The sequence below is a fragment of the Scophthalmus maximus genome, chromosome 9 (assembly GCF_022379125.1).
Source record: "Scophthalmus maximus strain ysfricsl-2021 chromosome 9, ASM2237912v1, whole genome shotgun sequence".
Lineage (NCBI taxonomy): Eukaryota > Metazoa > Chordata > Actinopteri > Pleuronectiformes > Scophthalmidae > Scophthalmus > Scophthalmus maximus.
This window is the reverse complement of record NC_061523.1, coordinates 18,386,947-18,399,078: the sequence shown is the minus strand read 5'-3', so window position 1 is coordinate 18,399,078 and position 12,132 is coordinate 18,386,947. Positions and strand designations below refer to the sequence as shown.

The 12,132-nt window shown below is 40.1% G+C and overlaps 1 long non-coding RNA gene across 2 annotated transcripts in view; it reads right to left on the bottom strand.

Annotated features, from left to right (window-relative positions):
- The window catches only part of LOC118319421, a 69,122-nt gene extending 59,022 nt beyond the window's left edge, over window positions 1–10,100 (bottom strand). For both annotated transcript variants that reach the window (XR_004795986.2, XR_004795988.2), the window contains exon 1: window positions 9,454–10,100. This is a non-coding gene — a long non-coding RNA (uncharacterized LOC118319421). The remainder of the gene's footprint in view (window positions 1–9,453) is intronic.
- Window positions 10,101–12,132: the final 2,032 nt, after the last annotated feature.

Below are 12,132 nucleotides of genomic sequence, written 5' to 3'. Positions count from 1 at the left end.
TGGATGGTTTCACACAGAAACTGCAGAAAAAAACATCAGATTTAAGGTCAAGAAAGCTATTCCACTGTTACTGTGTGTTTAAGGCTGAATAATAAATATTCTGCATTTGAAATGTGTTAAGAGTTTAAGTTCGGTAATCAGTGATGATTGGGGCAGACCGATGTCTTTGGGTGGATATTGTGTCCTGTTGTTGTGTGTAAGCGTAAAGTCTTTTTCCATGATCTCAGTGCCTAGCATGTTTGGAGAAAAGAGCAGGATTTTCGATATGTTATATGTAGAATAACTACAGTGAGCACAACAGTGCTCTTAACTGTTAGTGAACAAGAAACCATCCAATTTTGTTTACCCCATTTACATCCAGGAGGGTGGGCTTAACAGCATATTACATAACATACAAATATGTACAATGCAGTTCAGCAGCACCTCAAGCTACATCCTTTAAATTATTGTGTTATTTTTTAGTGTAGTTGAATCAGCTCTCGAAAACAATTTAACTACAAACCTTCTTGACGGAGGATTTACTGCAGGACAGTTCTATTAGACTGCATCGTTTTAGTGAAATGTCCCTAATGTACAGTAATGTGAGTGTAGTTTTCAGGAAATAAAAAAAACAAAAAAACACCATTACTTCAGACAGCGGATAGGAACAAATAACATATCTTGCTTTAATCAGTCGTGTGAAGAACATTGCCTGTGACATTGTAAGTAAAAATAACAGCCGCCATTAAAGATTGCTGTGACTCGCGGTGCTCGCAAATATGAATAACAAGTGCATGGATGGAAGGCATTATGTGCTAGACCTAATGAAATATTTACAAATTAATTGTCACCTGTATTAACCAGGGGTTTCAAATCATGTCCGCTATGAAATGAGACAGCAACTGCGCGCGTTAATGCATCTAAAGTATGTCCTGAACATAACTTTACTGATAACTACGGGGAAGCTTTGTACATGCTGCATCTTCAGCTGTCATATCCACCATACTGTTGATGACTAAATCATGATGTTTGCATCCACTGGACAGATATCTGTAAACCTCTACTCTCACTGGGTGTTCCGTGGTATGATGCTAGTATGGACTCATATTGCGAGGTGTAGGTCTTTCAAATATTTATGACAAATACCTGTGCTGGCTTTGAGAGGCTTTCTATAAATCTTGTAAGATTCAGTGTTTAGGTTTGTCCATGACCTTCCTTGAGGTCGAAGTTTTGTAGTTTTGAAGCAATTGTTTTTCGTTGCACTGCTTATTTAGGTTATCAGCACTAGATGGAGGAACCGCCTTATAGATTCGGGAGGTAAAATATCCTGGAACCAAAAAACAAAGAGAAGAAATGTGACGTTGTCCACTGCCACTGTCTTTGCTTCACTCCCTTCAAATGTGCTCTTCTATTTTGCTATAAATTCCATTTATGTGTGTGTTAGAGACGATCACTCGGATTAATTCACCCCCATCGTCCTTGCCCCTACATTCACCGCACTTCTCTAGCCAATGGTGGCTCTGAATCCTGCGCCGATCAATAGCAACAATCAAATGTTGCTCTGGGGTGTTGAAGCCTCCTGCCATTTACCACAGGATCCTTTTACCTGGAACACATCAGCACATTTCACGACAAGTATTTTCAGACTCCACTCACTTCCCATGGTTTTTTCCATATCTCGTGTTTGCGAGGAGGAATTGAAATTGATTCCTCCTACTAATTGCTGTAAACACTGCAAGAAGGTAGAGCCAGGGCTCGTGTGTCATCTTAATTTTCTCACCGCTTTCCTCACCGATATAATGACTTGTTAGCAGCAACGGCATGATTCCTCTTCCAATGCTTAACGTGATTAAAAACTCACTGCAGTCAAAACACAAAAACCTATTCATTGCTCACCCTTCGAATACAGTATGAGCTGTAACTCAAAAATGTACTGGGGAAATGAGTAATGATGATGATTAAAGAGCAGAGTGACAGGAGGCTTTGAACTGTTCACTGCAAGTTGTGAGCTGAGGCAAAACAAATTGATGTTGTAGCAAGATATCTAATCAGATTGTTCATTTTAATAGTTTTTTCATGGAGCGGATCACGACTTGCTACTTAAAAATAAAAATAAAGCGTGACTTAAAATTGTTTTGACACAAATATCAACTTCAGCTTAAAAACAATGGTAAAGGTGACAGCCTTTTTATAGGATCTGTTAACAAGGTGATTGAAAATGGGTAAGACTATAATAACCAAATGTAACCCGCAGCAGGTTTACACCTTAGAAAACAAATAGGTACAGTATGTAAACTGTGTCTGTTTTGGAGCCTGTAAATCCCCCAGAAAGGAGCTTGTATACTCAGTGTGGCTTTTAATCAGTGTAACTCGGTGCTAATAATCTGTCTGAAGGGCATCACCATGTTTGCCTGCAAGGGTCGCATCCTGCTGCTGTCCAGTCTTTTCGCAGCGAGGCGAATCTAACAAAGTCATTACTGCAAGACAGTGTGACATTTATAATCCTTTCTTCAAAAACGTGGATATTGCAGAAAGGCAGCGATCGTGTTTTGTATGGCTTTTGCAGACTTCTCATGGGGTAATGTGTAATTATGTCAAGAGATTTTCTCTTGTTTAATATTTTTTTTTTTTTTTTTTTTACCTCCCTCTGCCCTTTAATGGATTGATCCAATTCTTCACGTGCAGTGGCACATATTTGTAGGACAAAGCTGTGTACTTTTCCTTTCCATCACCAACAAGTGTCTCCATGAGTCGAAAAACTGTTTGTTCAAGATCCTCCAGATGTACAAGTCTTCTCACATCTGTGTTTGGAGGCACGTCTGCGTTGTCATGCATGTGTGTGTGAGTGTGTGTGTGAAGCATGTAGGCGTGTGTCTCCATCTGTTTTTGTGTCGGTGATATGAGTGTATCCATGCATATCTCTGTCTTCTCTGTGTGTTTGCATGAACGAACAAATTGTCTTGTAAAGGTGATTTTTTTTCCCTCTCTCTCCGCATCCTACTGTTTGTTTTCTGGCAGGCAGAAGACTCAGTGTACCTACAGTAATGCTGTCTTCTGAGTTTACAGGTGCGTGCGAGCGTGTAGGTTTAACTCACACACTGTGTATGAGTTCTTGTTTCAGTTGCCGGCAGCTGCACAGTAGAAGACGCCTTCGTGTCCCTGAGCAGGACAGTGTCAGTGGGGGAGCAGCTGGACGGCAATGACTGCCCACTATACACAAATCCTTTACTGGCCCAACTGAAGCCTCACGGGAGCTCACTAGATTGTTCAATACTTGGAATTATCCCTGTGGTGGTCATCTTCTGAGCAAACGGCCCTCCTCCAGAGGCGCTTTCACAATCATTGCCACAGTATTTAATGGTGAGGTGGCTGGAACTTGTTTACAATGCCATGAATCACAATCACAGCAAAATGCAGAGCTCACTTACTGCCTCAAAGTAAAGAAACGTGGCAGGGCTCCCATCACCAATCAATTTTCTATAAGCCATTTCGTGCCAATTGGGGGGAGCACGACAGACACACATCCAATAAAGAAGAAGTAACATTAGCATTAGGGTTTAAACTAACTAACTAAACTTTATTCTTTTCATTAGGGTTAGGGTCAATTATTCGGCCCTAAAAATTAAGAAGAAATGGAAGAAAAGACCTGTTGATCTATTTAAATAGCTTGTTTTTATATGAGCAACAGCGCAAAATCTGGTGAAGAAGAGGTTTTACTCAAATTGCACTTACCATGTGCAAATACTGTAGAAAACATTTTCAAAGATTCAAATGTGCAAGAACTACAATATAGACAATAACACGAAATTAAGGCTGAGTTATGTTTTAAAAAATCCTCTTGTGATTTTGACAGATACTGTAATTGCAGAATGAGTCACGATTTTAGTGGGAATGGGTTTTTTATTTTACCATCACATTTTCTCTGATAAAGAATATCAAAAACGATGATGAATTTGACTGGGGGTCTGTACCAAAACAATAATGTTCCCTTGCGTCTGGTGAATACAAAGTGGAACCACCACACGGAAAATGGCAGATCGCCAATAACATTGTGGTAAACAGGCATCTCAAAGCATCAGGAGGGTGTTGGACTCGCACTGACTTCAACTAACCCCCAGTCCAACGTCTTTAACTATTCTGCCACAACAATAAATGGGAAAAAAATTGCTACTCTTTTTCTTAATGTTCAATTGCGCTCAAACAAAGGCTCAGTTTCTCTGATATTCCCTATTGTTTCCCCAACAGCTGCAGCAGGAGGCACTGACCCCTCATCTCCTTGCACAAACACATGAAATGAAATCTGTATCCCCGATGGGGTGATACCACCGGCCGGCAGCTCCGCACTTTCTCACCCCTTTTGACATTTCAAAAATGCCATCCAAAATCATCGCTTGGCTTAAATCATATCCCAGCACCATGAAGTCACTGCTGCCCTTTAATCTTTACAGGACGGCTGTTTTACATAAGGGATTTATTGTTAAAGAACTGAATCTGTGTAAAGGGAAAAAAAATTCAAACATAAGGAAACTTCACTTTGCATTTAAGACCATGCATTCATAATGAAGGGGATCAGAAAGAGCAGCTGACCAAATATGCAATTGAGAACTTAGTGAGAGGACCATGAATTGTAGAACATAAACAGATATCTATAATTATTTTCACATTTTAGTCATTAAATCTGCAGCTTCTGTCTTCACCCACATCGGCTTACAGTGAGTCAGTGTTGCAGTGTGTGTGTGTGTGTGTGTTTGTGTGTGTGTGTGTGTGTGTGTGTGTGTGCAGATGGCGACATCAAGCAGAGAAATTAAGTGTACAAAATATCAGGAACTTAGAAACCTTCTGTTCAGTTACACTATGCAAAACTTTTATTTTTTTAAAAACTTCATGTAATTCTGTCCATTTCCTTTCTGACTTAAGTTGGAAATAATATTAAATCAACCATGTAACTGATCACTAATCACTGCTCGTTGAAACCCGCCTGTTCACTGGAGCGTGTTTGCTTAGAAATACTTGTGTGACCCCATGTTCAGAGAGTACAATGTCCTTTACAGAATGAACTGTCATACTCTTTCAGCATTAACCTTGGTTTAAAGGCAACCTAACTAATGCTGTAGTCTAGTGGTTCCTCTGCTTCCGTCAGTACATTCGCAGATGGACCAATGTACATTTGATGTATTTCCAGATTTTCTCTCCTTTGAACTGAAAATGTGGAGAGTCACTGTAAATTGGAAAGCTCTTCATCCTGACAGTTTAGTTTCCAGTTAGAAAGAATCACTTTTGCATGGAAAAGCATAGATTCCCAGACTAATATGAACTAAAGCAATTGTTTGACACTGCAGAGCTAAACTTGCTGAATCACCCCTTACTATCCACACTGCGTCATGATGATGCACCGTATAGCTTCACAGTTGCACATACGCAAGTGTTCAAAACATATTCCATTGTCTTGAATGTGGAGCAGTTTTGTGACAGTAATCCTTCAGAGCATCTCTGTCTGTCTTTCTGCTCTACTGCTGAATGAGACATTCGGAAGGCAACAGGCTGGTGGGCTGAGTGTACGGGGATGTCAGTTCACATCCGCCTCTGTATACCAGCCGTGCCCTCGCTCAGTCACTCTCATTGGAGGGGAGCCGTTCAGACTAGACCAAGCTGCAATTCGCCCTCAGGAAATGTCTCTGCATGGGCAAAGATATGGGCATGAGGTTGGCATGATCTCGTTCTGTCTCTGCCTTTTCTTTGCAGACACCCACCAACTGCTCAACAACAACTTTTCCGCAACTTTACTTCCAGATGTAAAGTCAAGCCAAGTCCTGCCCATTAGTAGCACATCACCTAACCCAGTCAGCCTTGATAAATCCACCTTTGCTTCACTCCACTTTGCCAAAAACATCATCAGAGGTCATGCACAAAATCTTAGATATGCTGTTCCTCTCCCTATTGAGTATTTTACTTAAACTATTAAACACATGCAAAACACAGAAAGTTCCATATTAGGGCTGCAATAATGATTATGTCCATTGTTTATTAATCTGCCAGATAATATAAAATAATAATATAGAAAAAAAATCTGCATCATAATAAGGGAAGGACCAATCAATAGCGATATGGGATATCAGTCCCCTGCTGTCCCAAATAGCTTGATCAGGTATCGGTGTCAATAGAGCAGATCAATTCAATACAATTATATGTTATTCAGTTTTGATGCCTGCGTGCACTGTGTCGTGGGTCAGCAGTGCGGTGGTAGATCCCACGCACGGGTTCACAGTCCACAAAGAGAGCAGTCATGTCGATGTGCCAGTCTCTCTGTTACTCACATATCCTGTCCTTGGCTGTTGTCTTGATGATTAAATGCCTGACAGATAGTGATGGCCAACTCGCATTGTGGCCCTACAAGATGATTCAGGGAAGACGATTTCAAGTCAGTGCGATGCAATCTATTACAATTCTATGTTTAATGTAGACATTTCTGTACCATTATATATTAGAATGAATAAGTCAAGTACAATTCTTAAAAATTTCCAGGGAGTATTTTGTTATTTGTTGACATAGGGAAAAAATGGAAGAAGAAATGTATAATTTCAGATTTACACGTCATAGTGTTTATTACTTAAACAGGCACAGATAGACAAAAAAAAAGGAAGGCCTACAGTGGAAGCCAACTTATTTGACATTTTGAATACTAGGTTAAGTCTGAACACCCATGCCCAGGTGCCTTACTTCGGCACTTTGTCGGAGGGAGAGATATGAAAAAAAGTCCATGTTCAAGTTGATAGTTAATTGTAAATCATGTATATTAGAATATACAACAAAGAAGAACAATATATCCTATATATGAGAAGGTGGAACAAGAGACTTTTATCATTTTTTACTTATTATGTACAAAAAATAACTGAAAAAACTGAAATTCAATCAACTATCAAAATAGTTGCCAATTCTGTAATATTGAACAAGATTGACCAGAAACAACCCAGGTGGAGGTATGTAAGAAACGAAAAAAAACGTTGTGAAGGGCCTAATTAGCAATCAAAAAGCCGAGGCATGGCAATCAGTCGAGGACCTGACATAATTATGTGCTTAGCAAAGTGTTCAGTACCACTTCAGGCCACAGCCATTTCATCAGTATTACAGCAAAAAGTCTTATTTGCATATATCTTCATTTCATTCCATTCAAAACATTATGTAAATCCTTGACTATTAGGAAAAGGGAAGAAAGAACACAAAAGAGGCATTTGTAGTTTGAGTAACAGCAGAGATTATACAATAAAGGACTTACAGGCAAGACTGAGGTTATACTGCCCCCTTGTGTTTTGTACAAGCAGTACAGCAGACATCTTTACTGTGGGTCAAACACACAGAGCTTTTAATGCAACCTGCAGTGACCGAGGCTCTCTGCTGTTACGGAAACGTGCTGAGAGTCCACACGGGTGCTCAAACATACTTATGATGAAAAGCCAAACTTTCATACAGACCAATTAGAAAATGGCAAATGCGAATGTCATCCATTAAGTTATCCTTGTACAAACTTGCAGACTGCAATCAGAAAAAAAAGAACACCCAAATGAGGGAGGAGGCTTCTTTTTCATGATGAAATATGTAAATGAAGAGAAATACAAAAAGCCACAGTTAAGTTAATATTTTGTCTGGGGATTAAGCAGCGGCTTTCGCAAGATTCAAAGAAAAATGTTCTGAATCTTTCCACATTCTTTTGAGTGTGGTTTTTTTTTGTGGCTATTTTGCTAGAAATGGGATGATTATAAATGTTTTAACTGAGCAATTAAATTGATATTAGCTGGGATTTGGGAAATGGGAAAGGCAATGTTCAATATTTTCAAAATTTAGGGACTAGACAATTAATAAAAGATTTTATTAAATAACAATGAATGAAATATGTAACATTTAATGAAGTTATATTTGCAAAGGGAAAAAAATAATTTAGATATGTTCCATGGTGTGTATTACTTTATAGACAAAAGACCCAGTCAAACTGCCTTGATCCAAGTTTTCCCTGTCACCTTATTAGTGCTACCCCGCTGCCTCGGGCCTGCTCATCCAGAAAATATGTTATCTATCTGTATCATTATGTCCACCATTTTTTGTGAGGCTCACAGTTCATGCCTCAGGCTCGCTGGGGTCTATTGTCCTGTTCGAACTAGACTGCCAGGGACAGAGCACTAACATCTCTGGCAGGGTCAACAGTATCCAGGGTCACTGATTACCTAATTGTTGCTCATTAACTTCAGTTCAGAGCACTTGTGACCTCTTCATAAAAGCCCTTCCTTATCACTATGCCCAAAATCCAACGTGAGGCAAAAGATGCACCTGGGCTGTTGCAACACATTTCAACCCCCTGCTGATCTCACAAGCTCCATACTTATGTGATCGGCTTTAACAATGCGTGCAAGCTCATCGTCTGCCATTACGGACTCGCGCAATGAATTTTTCTTTCCAGAATCCCAGCTTCAACCTTGTCACAACTCTTAGCAGGGAACTGTGGAATGGAAGGACATTCGCTCTCCCTGTTTCCGGCGGAGGAGTCAGTGTCAAGAAGATGTTCAAAGCACAACAGCCTTATTGCTCCTGGGATACTACTTTCAGAAAGTCCCGGACTGACCTCACAGAAAAGTTACCTGCAGCTGCAAACACATTGTTGTGCTTGTAGTTTGTGGTGGAAATTAAAGATCAAGCAACTGTCGGCGAGCTCCTCAGTAGTAGTTCAGCATCAGAAACCCATTGACCTTGATAAAAGCAATTACGTTCAAGGGCCGCGCGTTACTTTAAGTAACTTTTGGAACAGTTACTTCACTGGCTTTTCAAACTTGCTTGTGTTATATCAGTAGGATCTTGGGGATGGGAGCATTACATAGGAATTCAAATGAATGCTGTAGTGATCTATGGCTGGGGAGGGTGTGTAAAACCACGTGTATCCTCTGTCAGTGAGGAGCTTCAGGCTTGTGTCAGGCTCCTCTTGGCACCTGTAGGTCAGGTGCCATTGGGCTGAGAATCTGTCTGGATTACTACAATATTCATGCCATAGATTTACAAACATTTCTATAACTAACCAGTTAAGACTTCATGAATGTACTAGTGGTTTAGACCAAAAGCCTGGATAAAAAGTCAAATTCAATTCGAAGGGATCATTAATCAATAGTGCAATCTGAAACACCTAGTCAAACCACGCGCCAATGACCAATGACACTTTGCTCTGATAACAATCATCCCATGCACAGCTAATGTGTAATAAATCGAAAAATACAGCACTTAAACAGTTCCACTTAACTCAAAGCGTAACAGAGGTAACATCATGGCAAAGAGAAGCCACGACAACCACTGGACAATGTGATATGTGCGAGTCAAGTGCAGTTATGACTCACAACAAGTATCAGGTGCTTGCAACAAACAAGCCAAACACACTCACACACACACACACACACACACACACACACACACACACAATTAAAGTAACACGGCTCTTACCTTCAGGAGAACATCCTCTCTGGACCCGGTGTGTTTCAAGCGTATCAGTCAAGTTGATGGAGTTGCCATGACGATTATTACATCCTGACGATTCCGGATGCGAGGAGTGGAGTCACCGACAGAAGGAGAAACCACAACGTTGGTGTTGCACTCATTTGTCGCCGGCCTGAAACAGATGGTTGCAGCGCCCCGTGGCACTGCTAGCTTATCCAGTGCTTAAGTAAATTAGCTCCGCTCCCGGTGACCGTGCACCGTTCAACGTAATCAAGACGTGCGTGTGAAAAGTCAGAAGAACAAGGTTTGTTTCTGTAGTGTAAAAGTAAATCCCGTCGAACTCAAAACAACCCGCTTTGAAATACAAGAGTTGGCGCGTAATTTCTTCTACGCTTCCTATGCTCATTCACTGGACTGGTGGAGCCCACTACTGCCACCTGTGGCCGGAAACTGTTAAGCAACAACATGGGCAGACAACTGTTATCGCTGCAAGTGTGTTGGTTGGTTTGTTTCTTCTTCTTTTTTTTAAAGCTTCTTTACTGTATAGCTGGACTATTTTGCTGGTGCTTTTTTCAGTCAATCTTGGTGGAAAGAAATGTGCAAATCAATGTTGTTGGGCCCTTTTTGACCCCCTCCATCCGTGGCAATTTTGTTATTTTCCTAAACTACGGCTAGCGATGATTAGTTGATTAAGTTATTAGTTATTCATCAACAACTGTTTTTATAATGGATTTTTATTTCAATTGTAAAAGCAAAAAGGCTGGATGCTGGTCAGACAAAACAAATATTGGCTTCAGGGGGAATTATTATATTTATTCACTGAACAATCAGTTAAAAAATGGTCAGATGTAGGCTATTGATAATGAAAATCCTTGTTTGCAACCTTACAGTGCTGGTACGATGGATTAATACCTTGCCGGTGAACTATGATACTGGGGGCTGAAGGAAGCAGTTAGTACAATAAGTCAATGCTTAGCCTGGAACAGTCATATACAGATTAACCATTTCTAGAGACTTCGTTTACTGTGTTTAGTTGTCAGCACAAACAAAGATATAATGACAATATTGTCAAATACTGAAACACTGAGAATTGATTTGATTGTGCATGCATATTCAAGAGTTTATCATTTTATTGTTGTCTAAATCTACTGTAATTGCTGCCCAAAATTATAAAATGTGAAATTCCGTACACTGAGGGATTTGGTTTGTTGATATTATTGGCCTGGCCTATACAGGAAGTAATGGATAGCATAGTGTTGCGATTGTGAAACAAAATGGAAATCCCACTGCCCTATGGAAATCACTGCAAATCAAAACTCTGTTGAGATTCATTGTGCTATACCTCTGATTTAACAGGTCGCGCTGCACCAGTGAACTCAAATGAACTATAATGACTTAATCCTATACTAGGACTTGGAGGAGTCATTTGTCAATTAATTATATAACAACTGGGTTTGTTATTATTTGACAGCCTCAAACTGTTTGATGCCAGGTCACTTCCCAGAGACAGTTTAAATGTGTCTCAATGAATAAATCATCCGATTCAGGGGCAGGAAAACTTGACAATATCCAAACAATAGAAATTGAAAGTATGAAATGTATGTTAATGATGAAACATATGTAATTGTATAATTCAGGTACTTGTTTACCTACATACAAACTGATGACTGCATGTCGCCAGTATTATTGACAGAGGACCTGTTCATCCCTTCAGTTACATTTAGACTCTGTAAGTTTGTAGCCAGAGAACCAGTATTACAATGTGTAAATGCATTTCGTGCAAATGTGTGTCCTTATTATCATGCATTTGTTACCAAGTATACTGTATATTATAAAACATGCACGAATTTAAAGTCTTCATACTAATAAATTTACATGTACAAATCCCTGACTTTTCCTCCAACTCCTTGAGGTTCTCATGTGCGAGTTTGAGTCAAATCTCTTCACAACTTTTGGATGGATTGCCATGAAATTTGGTGCCGACATTCATACTCTTTGTTGAGCCTTTGAATTTTCCTCCAAGTGTCATCACGAGGGCAAAACTTTAATTAGTCCAATATTTTTTAATGACATTACAGTCAGCTTTGGTTTTACTTTGGTTTTTATGGCTAATTTGCAAAATTGAAGATACTAAGCCAATATGGTGAACATGGGAAACATACCTGGTAAACATCAGGATATTATTGTTACTGTGAGCATATTATATTTTGCAAGCATCTAGCTCTAATCACTGCTGTGCCAAAGTGGATTTGCACCCTGCAGCCAGGCACGGCTGTGGACTTGTAGTGTTGTTAATATAATGCGGCACTGATTGGTTCACAGTTCAACTAAATTAAAACCCCATGCACCTCAGAACATACACTTAGATTGCTTAAATCTCTGGAGTATACTCATTCAGGGAGAATGAGATTGTGTAGCAGGGCTGCTGGAAGGTAGCCTGGCTGAAACCCCCTCCCCTTATCCTTCCCTGACAGTTGAATTGGGGTGGCTGTGTCACAGACAATCCAACATTCACACCCACTGCACACAGTGATTGGACAGCTGTGCAGAGGTGAGAAAGTGACTTTTGATGTTTACAAATGAACAAAATTCTAGAGAGCACCGCCTGAAAATGTGCACCATAGTTCTCATGTTGTCATGTTTGGTCCCTCTCTGTGACGGCCGACCTTTAACCCGGCTGCAAGT